This window comes from Dipodomys ordii, unplaced genomic scaffold (assembly GCF_000151885.1).
Source record: "Dipodomys ordii isolate 6190 unplaced genomic scaffold, Dord_2.0 Scaffold12, whole genome shotgun sequence".
NCBI lineage: Eukaryota > Metazoa > Chordata > Mammalia > Rodentia > Heteromyidae > Dipodomys > Dipodomys ordii.
Window position 1 is genome coordinate 8,177,571 of NW_012267228.1, and position 10,127 is coordinate 8,187,697.

The following is a 10,127-nucleotide window of genomic DNA, read 5'->3' on the forward strand; positions in this document are numbered from 1 at the left end:
TAGCATAAATTGTTAACTGATTGGCACAAATTTCCTGGATGTGTTATTTTTATCTGGCTTGTGATTATTGAGACTTTAGTACATCAACTTCATGCAGCTTGTGTGAGGTACTGACAAAAATAGGTTAATTAAACAGTAATTGTGAATCTCAGTCATATTAGCAAACATTCTAGAAGCAAATGAAAAGAGGAACAAATTAAAATGCTAAAATGTTTATTCTGTGGTACCATTAAAATAAATAGTCTGATTGGTTATAAGTTCTATCCCCATTTACCCGGTAATTATTTGGATTCATTTGTGATTATGGCATGTCATAGATTCACCTTTGTGTGGGGGTGGGGGGATGGGCAGGGGATGTGATGGTCCTGGGGCTTGAACTCAGGGATTATTTTGCCAAAGACTAGTGCTCTACCACATGAGCCACAGATCAATTCTAGCTTTTCCTTGGTGGATAACTCAAGATATGAGTCTTAGGGACTGTTCTGTCTGCATGGTCTTTGGACTGCAATCCTATCTCAGCCTCCTGAACAGCTAGGATTATAGTCCACTTGTGAGTGCCACATTGGCAGGGCTGTGCAATAAATTCACTTTGGCATCCTGTGATCTCCACTCCTTGCTGATGGGAGGTGAGAATTATTAACTTAAAAATGACTAAATTCTATTATTTACATTCCTAACTGCATACATTTCTCCCCTGAGACATACCATTTAAAATAGGACATGTTTTAGGATTAAAAAAATCCTCAAAGAAATAACTCCCTGATAAATAAGTGGGCTAAAGACTTATAGAGAAACTTCTCTGAAGAGGAAATAAGAATGGCCAACAGACACATGAAGAAATGCTCAGCTTCTCTAGCCATAAAAGAAATGCAAATCAAAACAACATTGAGATACCACCTCACCCCAGTTAGAATGGCTATAATCAAGAAATCTAATAACAACAATTGCTGGAGGGGATGTGGACAGAAGAGATCTTTATTACATTGTTGGTGGGAGTGTAAACTTGTTCAATCACTTTGGAAAGCAGTATGGAGGTTCCTCAAAAAACTCCACATAGAGCTCCCCTATGACCCAGCAATCCCACTTTTGGGCATTTACCCAAATGACCACAAACATGGAAATATTTATTAACTTTGACATTAAGCCAATATTAGTGTCAACTGGGATAGGGAAAAGACTGAAGCAAACATAAACCAAAGAAAAATAAATGATGCTTATAATGGTAGCATTTGGTATATTACTTCAAAATATATTTCAGAAGCCAAAATATCTACTGAGATTGTTTTAGACTTTGCGTTGACATTGTAAGGTAGCGGCCTCTCTTTGGGACCTTGAAGAGTCTACGATTTGAACAACACTTGTCGAGGCTAATAAGAACCTGGGGAATGGACCTCTGAGCTCCCTTTCTGGCCATAACAGAGGATTCAGCAAGTTAAATAAAGCTCTGCACCTCAGCAAATCGAGGGACAAAGCAAAAGTTATAGCAACAATTTCCCAACAGGTTGAGGCTTAATCAATATTTTTAAATGCTTTGGAAGCTTTTGCAAGGGAGTCACCAGATGCATGTGATTGCTCATTGTTTCCTGTAGAAATGGCTTTCTGTTTTCTTATCCCTCACATCTTTTAACTAAAAGTCCAAGTCAAAAGCTAAGTCATCTGGGACATTTCTCCAGCTAGGAGCATGATTTCTAAAGAAGGGAAAAGTTTGAAAATTACTGCCCAGGGCATCTATGCAAATGACCATCTATTTAGGAGAAAACTAGCTTTGTTTTCTAAGTAAAAGCAATGGAGTCACTAATAAAATAATGAACAAGTAAACCAAAAGTATGGATCTACACTTGATTTAAAAAAAACAAATGATGCATGCTTTCATCTGTGTAAACTAAACTTAAAAAATATGACAGGAATATAAAAGAAAAAACTATGGGACAGAATCTATAAGAAAGTGGAAAGCAGAAGGAGAAGGAGACAAAAGGAAAGAACACGATATAGATATATATATAGGTATATATAAAAGTATATATATATATATATATATATAGGTATATATAAAAGTAGCATAGTAAAACAAGAATTAACGTTTTGACCTTTTACATATGACCAGATAAGATGATGTTAAGTGAAATGAACCCCAAGATAGGGACACAAGTGGTTTTTTTCTTTCTTGCTATTGTTCCTAACATATTTATAATGTGCCACATGACTTTTGTTTCTTTGTATGTTCCTCCCCCACAGTATAACCCCTGTCTTCACTTCTCTAACTTGGGGAGGGGAAAAAACAATGCTTAAATAAGGATACAGGTGGACCCATTGTACCAATGAAATGTACAAGACACTATGCTGATAAATGAACTTTACAATTTAGGTGGGGGGTCGAGGCAGGGAGGGGGGACAGTGTAGTTGTGGAGGTGGGAGGGAAGGGAGGGTAGGGGAAAATCAAAGGAGGAGGTAACAATGATGAATAGGAAATGTGCTCATTACCTTGCTCATGTAACTGTAACCCCTCTGTACAGTATTTTTACAATAAAAAACGTATTTTTAAAAAAGCAGAAAAAAGAAATAAACTGCAAGGGGAAAGAGAATAAGAATAAGGGAAAGGGAGAATTTGATCTAAGTACTCTATACGTATCATGAGCACAGCACAATAAACTTCTGTACCCATGACTCTCTCCTGTGATCCTAGTCACACAGAAGGCTGAGATCTGAGGACTGCACTTCAAAGTCAGCCCAGGCAGGAAAGTCCTGCGCCAACTGATTACAGAAAAAACTGGAAGTGGTGCTGTGGCTCAAGTGGAGGAGCACCAGCCTTCACCAAAAAAGGAGCCTAGGGACAGAGTTTGAGCCCCAGGACCACCACCACCAACAAAACAAACAAAAAAACCAAATTATTTACATACAATTAGCACTCATTATTTTTTTTAAGTCTGAGTCCATGCAAGGAATAGCGGGTCATCTTCATTTCCAAGAAGTAATTCTAATTTTATTTTACATCAATCATCTACAGGGTCCAAGGGTCAAACACTGATAGTCTATGGAGAAAATAATTCATGGAAGTACATGCAAAAATAACACCAAATTGTTCTATGAACTAAACAGTGCATTTTGCCTCAATATTTACTAATTGCTTTGAAATTTGGAGTCACTCTGAGAGAAGATTGCCTGTGATTTTCAGGTGTGTGTGTGTGTGTGTGTGTGTGTGTGTGTGTGTGTGTGTATGTGTGAAGACAAAGTCTTGTGAGTGTGTGTGTGTGTGTGTGTGTGAAGACAAAGTCTTGTGAGTGGTATTTCTCACTTCCTTTGCGGAAGATCATTGACTTATATGCTTATCTCCTCAGGAGACTGAGGAACACAGCCCAGGTTCTTATCTGAAAAGACACCAGGAAAATTCTTTCCTAACAGAAACAGAAAGTTCTGGAAGGCTGATTGTTGGTTGTTACACGTGAGAGAGAGCTGCTTCTGGCTGTCAAGCACTAAGCACTATTATAACCAAATCACCAGGCCCAACTGGTCAGCAAGAAACTGTCATCTAAGGGAAGTGTGGTAGGATTCCTGTAGTAGTGTTTCCTGAGGACTGAAAGCTGAGATTTTATTTGTTAAATAAGCACGTATAAACAGGGCTGCCCTGGATCTAACTTCAGTTGCTACGCTGAAACTGTTTTGCCTTGGAAATCATTTTACATGACGATACTTTTACAAAAATTACCATATTCTGCACAACAAGCTAGTTTAAAAAGCCAAGGAGAGACTACAATTATAAGCCTGTCAATGCAAACAAATGCAAGCCTTGGAAAAAGTGGCTCATGGTATGATCATTAAGTTAAAAAAAAATCAGTTAACACAGGACACCAAACAGCTGTCTCCATCTTCTTAGTAGATACTGCGTCACATAAATCACATAGAATTATATATATATATATATATATATATGTATATATATTAATGTCACTCTAGTCTCTCTATCCCTCTGACCCCTGGCTACCATAATGAACACTTATGAGCACATTGAGTTTCTTAGAATTCCATTATGCAGTTTCTATCTCTGTGATTCATAGGTGGGGAATCACCTCGCAAGTTCCTCTGTCAGAATTTGTTTTTTTTTTTTGGTCCGGTTGTGGGGCCTGAACTCTGGGCCTGGGCGCTGTCCCTCAGCTCTTCAGCTCAAGGCTAGAGCTCTACCACTTGAGCCACAGCGCCACTTCCGGCTTTTTTCTTTTTGCTTATGTAGTGCTGAGGAATCGAACCCGGGGCCTCAGGCATGCAAGGCAAGCGCTCTACCGCTGAGCCATCTTCCCAGCCCCCTTTGTCAGAATTTGGATATTCTTCCTGACATCCCGTAGTTGCTTTAGGATAAGCATGCTCTAATTCATGGGCTTTCATTAGAGGAAAGCAGTTGCTGGATTACTTTTGTTTACTTACTAGTTCGACAAATATTTACTGAGCACCTACTAAATTCACGGTCCATTTGAATTATGGGAGAAAGCAATTGAATTCCTGAGCATCTGCCTCGCTCACAGTCTATGCGCGTTGATGCAGAAGCTCCTACATCATCCTGTCTGGCTCAGCAAACGTTGACTGCATTTCTCATCATCCACTAAGGTCATTATTATTTATAATCAGCTTTTTTTCACTAATGTGGTACTACATAGCCTCTTCTCCTCTGTAACTGAGCTCCTCCGACGGCTCCCGGGACTGGGGGTGCTAGCTAGATGTCCGTTGCTTTTCATTTTATTCTTTGGCAACCCTTCCATCAACTATAAAAAGCCTTGCTCAGGCTTTTATGCCAAGGTCCTCATGCCTAACCTTTGTGGCTTAAAGAGAAACTGCCTGCTGTTAGACCTTTGGCAGATAGAACAAAAGGAGTAAGAAGTGGCCGATGTGAGGAGCACTGGCAGAGTCTGAGCAATTCAATCCAGTTAGGTTCTGTATTTCTTAAGATCACGACAGTGTCAGTCCAGGTCTAGCGGTACATGGCTGTAATCCCAGATATTCAGATGGGCACGATTGGTAGGTCTGTGGTTCTAAGTCAGCCTGTGTAGCATGTTAGCACAAACACCCTTTTTTAATCAATAGCAACCTGGGGTGAGGCTCCTGCCTGGCATTTTGGCTACACACAGGAGGCCTCAATAGGAGGAAACATGTCGAGCCTAGCACTGAGCGAAAGCATATGACCCTTAAAAATAACAAAAGCAAAGATCCTGGGGATATGTCTCAAGTGGCAGAGCACATGCCTATTAAAAGATTACCACAGGGTCACATCAGACATAAACAATGTTGATTAGAATAGGACAAACCTGTAGCTGCCTATATTTATGTAAGAAAAAAAGAATTAAATGCTTTCTTCTCTTTCTTCCTGCTCTGAGAAAGTGGACTGTTGTGCTTTTTTTTCTTCAATCGATTTTCAGATATAAAGGAAACAGATTAATTTTAGCACACAGGTGAGTCAGAGATTAAAGTCGAGGTCAAATTCCCTTCCAAATAAAAAAATTTCAAAGCCCTTTTTAGGCAAACCTCTGGCTGAATCCACACTCTTCTATTGTCTTTTACCTCTGTGATGTGGAAATATTGGGAGAAAATATCAAATACAGAGGGATGAACCCTTGTCTCCAGGAATCAGAAATTCATGCTACCTCAAAGTAAACATCCACCCTTATTATATGTGATTTATTTATTAGGTGCTGAAAATCTGAAAGCAGACTTGTATAAAAATGAAGCAACTGTGTGAACCTTGAAATCGCTGGGTAGGATTGATCTCAAGTATAAAGCATAATGAAACCAGTCACCAGTGGCTCATGCCTGCAATCCCAGCTACTGAGGAAGCTGAGGTCTGAGGAGCATGGTTCAAAGCCAGCCTGAACAGAAAAGTCTGTGAGATTCTTATTTCCAATTAATCACCAGAAGGCTGAAAGTGGAGCTGTGACTCAAATGGTAGAGAATTAGTTTTCAGCACAAAAGCTCAGGAACAGCACCCAGACCCTCACCTCAGTTCAAGCCCCAAGACCAACACAACAAATAACAAAACATAATGACTTTGAAGAAAGGTATCGGGCATTCAATATTAGCTTATGATCTAAATTTTTCCCATTGATTTTTTTCAAACTTACATGAAAGTTTGAAAGATGAAAACCATGATAATATGCCTACTTTAGACCTAGAAACATGAGAATATTGTGATACCTACTTTCTGCATTTACTCCTTTGCATTCCCACTTTCCTTTATTCCTTCTCTCTCTTTCTCTGAAACATTTAAGATTAAGTAGCAGATATTATGGCACTTCTATAAAGAATAATTCCAAGCCATCACCAACTATTTACCTAGAAAGCAACAATATTCACCTACCAATCACAAGTTGCCAATCCAATAGATGATGTCACACTATTATATCCTATACAATCTACACTCACATTTTCCAATCCAGCCAATCATGTCCATTCTAGCTTTTTAATTTTTTTTCTGTTTCTCTGATCCAATGAAAGTTCATACGGTGATCGTGTGGTCATATCTCCCTTTTATAGCAAAGTGAGTCCTGAACCTTCTGTTGTCTCCTATGACACAGACACTTAGGAATTGCCAATTATTCTATAGGATGGCATTTAATTTGTATTTTTCTCATTATTCCTTCATGATCAATGTATGGGTTTTGTAAATGTACAGGTGACTCTCTATCCTGACACATTACCTTATAAAGCAGGCATTGTCTGATGTAACTTTGATGATGGTAAGTCTGATCACCAGATTCTCCTGTTGGAAACAGAAAGGTACCATTTTACTTTTGTAACTAGCCATGAATATTCAGGATTCATGAAATCATATAAATGTACTTTTCTTTTTAGATTAGCATGAATTAATTATGTAAAGGAGTTTCACAGGTGAGAGTGTGTGTGTGTGTGTAAAACAGAGACACCAACATGCACACATACACACGGAGAGTGCACTAGCATTTGAACTCTGACTGCCACTCCCACTTGGCTTTTTACTATAACATCTGGCACTCTACCACCCCTCCAGTTCCAACATTTTGCTGACTAATTGAAGAAAAAGATCTCACAGATTTGTCTACCTGGCTTGGCTTTGGAATGGTGATCCTCAGATCTCAGCCTCCTGAGTAGCAAGGAAACTAGCTCACAGGTGCTTGGATACTTATATGATGTACTTTGATCAAATTTACTCCCTCTATATTACTCATTCTTAATTACACTTCTTCCTCCTCACCTCATTACAAGAGGTTTTAGTGGGCTTTATTATGTTATATTCATATATGTATATGCACAATGTGAACATATATGCATATGAGTTTTATCATTCCTTTTTTCATCGTCTTCCTCTATTTTTCCTTTTGCAGTCATCTTGTTACTATCAGTTATTATTTTATAATTGTTTAGGCCTAAATTCTGCATATCAATGAATACACACAATATTTGTCTCTCTTGGCTTATCTCACTTAACATGATGGCTTCCAGTTCCATCTGTTTTCCTGTAAATGGCATAATTTCACTCTTCTTCATCACATATGATCTTCTATTGCATACTTTTATCACATTTTATTCATTTAATCAAGAGCTGTAAGGTGGTTCTATGTTTTGACTACGGCAAATAGTGCTGCTCTAAACATGGGCATGTGCGTCTTCCTGTTGTATTTGATTTTTATTCTTTAGATACACACTTGTATAGCAGAACCATATGGTAGTTCTCTTTTCCAATTCTTAAGGAATTTCCATGCTGTTTTCCTAAGTAGCTGAACTAAGTTATAGCCCCACCTACAGCATATGAGGGTTTCATTTCCACTTACAGTCTTGTCAGCATTGGTTTTTCTCTGCTTCTTGATATTTGCCATCTAACTGGGGTGAGGTGGAATCTTAGCATCACTTTCATTGACATTACTATTTCTATTACGGCTTAAGGTGATGAACATTTTCTCATGTACTTATGATCAATTTGTACTTCTGATAACTATTCATTCCATTTATTTGTCCATCTATTAGTGGACTATTTGCTCTTTTGCTTATTTGTTCTATTGATAATTTTTTTTTAGTTCTTTTTCTGGATATTTATCCTTTATCCATTCAATGATTTGGTGATGATTTTCTCCCATTCTGTGTATGGTCTCTGGATTCTGACATTCATTTCCTTTAAATTGCAGAAACATTTTAATTTGATGTAATCCCACTGATCAATTCATGCTAAAGTATTTGCTAAGGTATATCACCAATTCGGGAAGTAGTTGCCTACATCTCTCTTTAAAAGTGTTTTCTTTTCTTTTCTTTTCTCTTCTTTTTTCTTCTTTTCTTTTTTGTAGGCTGTGGGGCCTGAACTCTGGGCCTGGGCACTGTCCCTCAGCATTTCAGCTCAAGGCTAGCACTCTACCACTTAAGCCACAGCACCACTTCCCGCTTTTTCTCTTTATGTGGTTCTGAGGAATCATACCCAGAGCCTCATGCATGCAAGGCAAGCACTCTACCACTGAGCCACTTTCCCAGCCCAAAGTGTTTTTCTATATGCTTTCATGTAGTTGTTTCAATGTACCAGGCCTTACATTAAGGTCTCTGATTCCCTTTATATTGATTTTAGCATCAGGTAACTCCATGGAAATGTGATTCATTCCAATATCTCTTGATATTGGAGAAAATATAAGTAGTTTTAGCATACACTGAACAGCCTTGGCTGAATCAACTATTTTTAGCAATGGTTACAAAAACTTGGATGTGCTTAATGAACCTCAATAAACTCAATAATTAACTCACTTCTTGATTTCTTTTTTCAAAGGACTCTCACCACTCAATGAACCCACTTATTCAAAAGAATACTGAAAATGAATGCCATTCAGGAAATATTGAATAGTTGAAGCTTTCTCAGACACAGGGGCCAAGGACAGGTAACAAAGGTATTCATAAAAATGGTTAGATCTAGAAAGGTAAAGGTGAGGAAAATAATGTGAATTTTGCTGTTTCTGGAAGGGAAGACAGATACACCCAGTGTTCTTATTAATGTATTTAGTTAAATAACAAAATATCCCCTTCATATTTCCTAATGCTAAAAAATCATATTAGGATCTGCAGATTGCAGTTTGTATTCAGGAGTCTAAAAGTTCCTTCCAGACATTTTAACTTGTACTATTTATTGATCTCTAAACTGTGCTATTTCGTGGTAGCATTTTTCACCTGCAAATGAATAAAAAATGAAATGCCCTAGTTGAAATGCATTCTCCACGCTGATGTCAGGGTGCTGTTTCAAAATAGAAATCCAAACATATCCTCCTGCTTAAAAAATCTTCCAGTCCACTCCTACCAGCCATCTGGTAAAGCCAAACACTTACCAACGTACACAAATTCCACCATCTAAGATGTAACACCAATTGGTACAAAATCTATGATCCAAGATCTCGCTTACCAATAACCTCCATGGTTCACTGACCTAGACTTGATATTCCTTTCACTAACTAGGATGTATTCCTTCTCCTGACCTCTTTCCTTCTCTATGAAATCTATCTACTTCTTTACTTATAATAATTTTTCATCTCATCAAAGAACCTTAAAACTTTAAAGATTCAGTTCCATAGTATCTCAAGATACAAGACAAATACTTAAAAGTCCATGGCAATTTTGTTTGCTAATATTTGACAGTAGAAGCAAAACTAACAACACAGTACCATTTATAATCATGACAAAGGATTTGAGATACATAGGTATATATTTCATGAAACATGCAGATTCTGTATCCTGGAATTAACAATTTTTTGATGAAAAAAGTGAAAGAAGACCTGAAAGAGTGGAGATCCATGTTCATATTCTAGAAGATTCAATTGTAGAAAGAAATGGAAATTCTTTCCCAAATTAATCTGTACTCAGTGAAATTCGCATCCAGTTCCCTACGATTTTGGCAGACAAAATACATTATATACTTTTATGAAATATCATAATAAAATCCATCATTTCATACAATTAATACACAATAAAACTAAATCATGAAAATTATAGAATGTATATGGAGACATTTGGGGGATTATAGTATTTTTAAAAACATAGACTAAGAAGCTGGGTTCTGGTGGCTCACATCTATAATCCCAGTGATTATGGTTATTCAAAGCCAATCCAGCTAAGAAACTTCTATGGATCTCTTATGTTCAAATAAC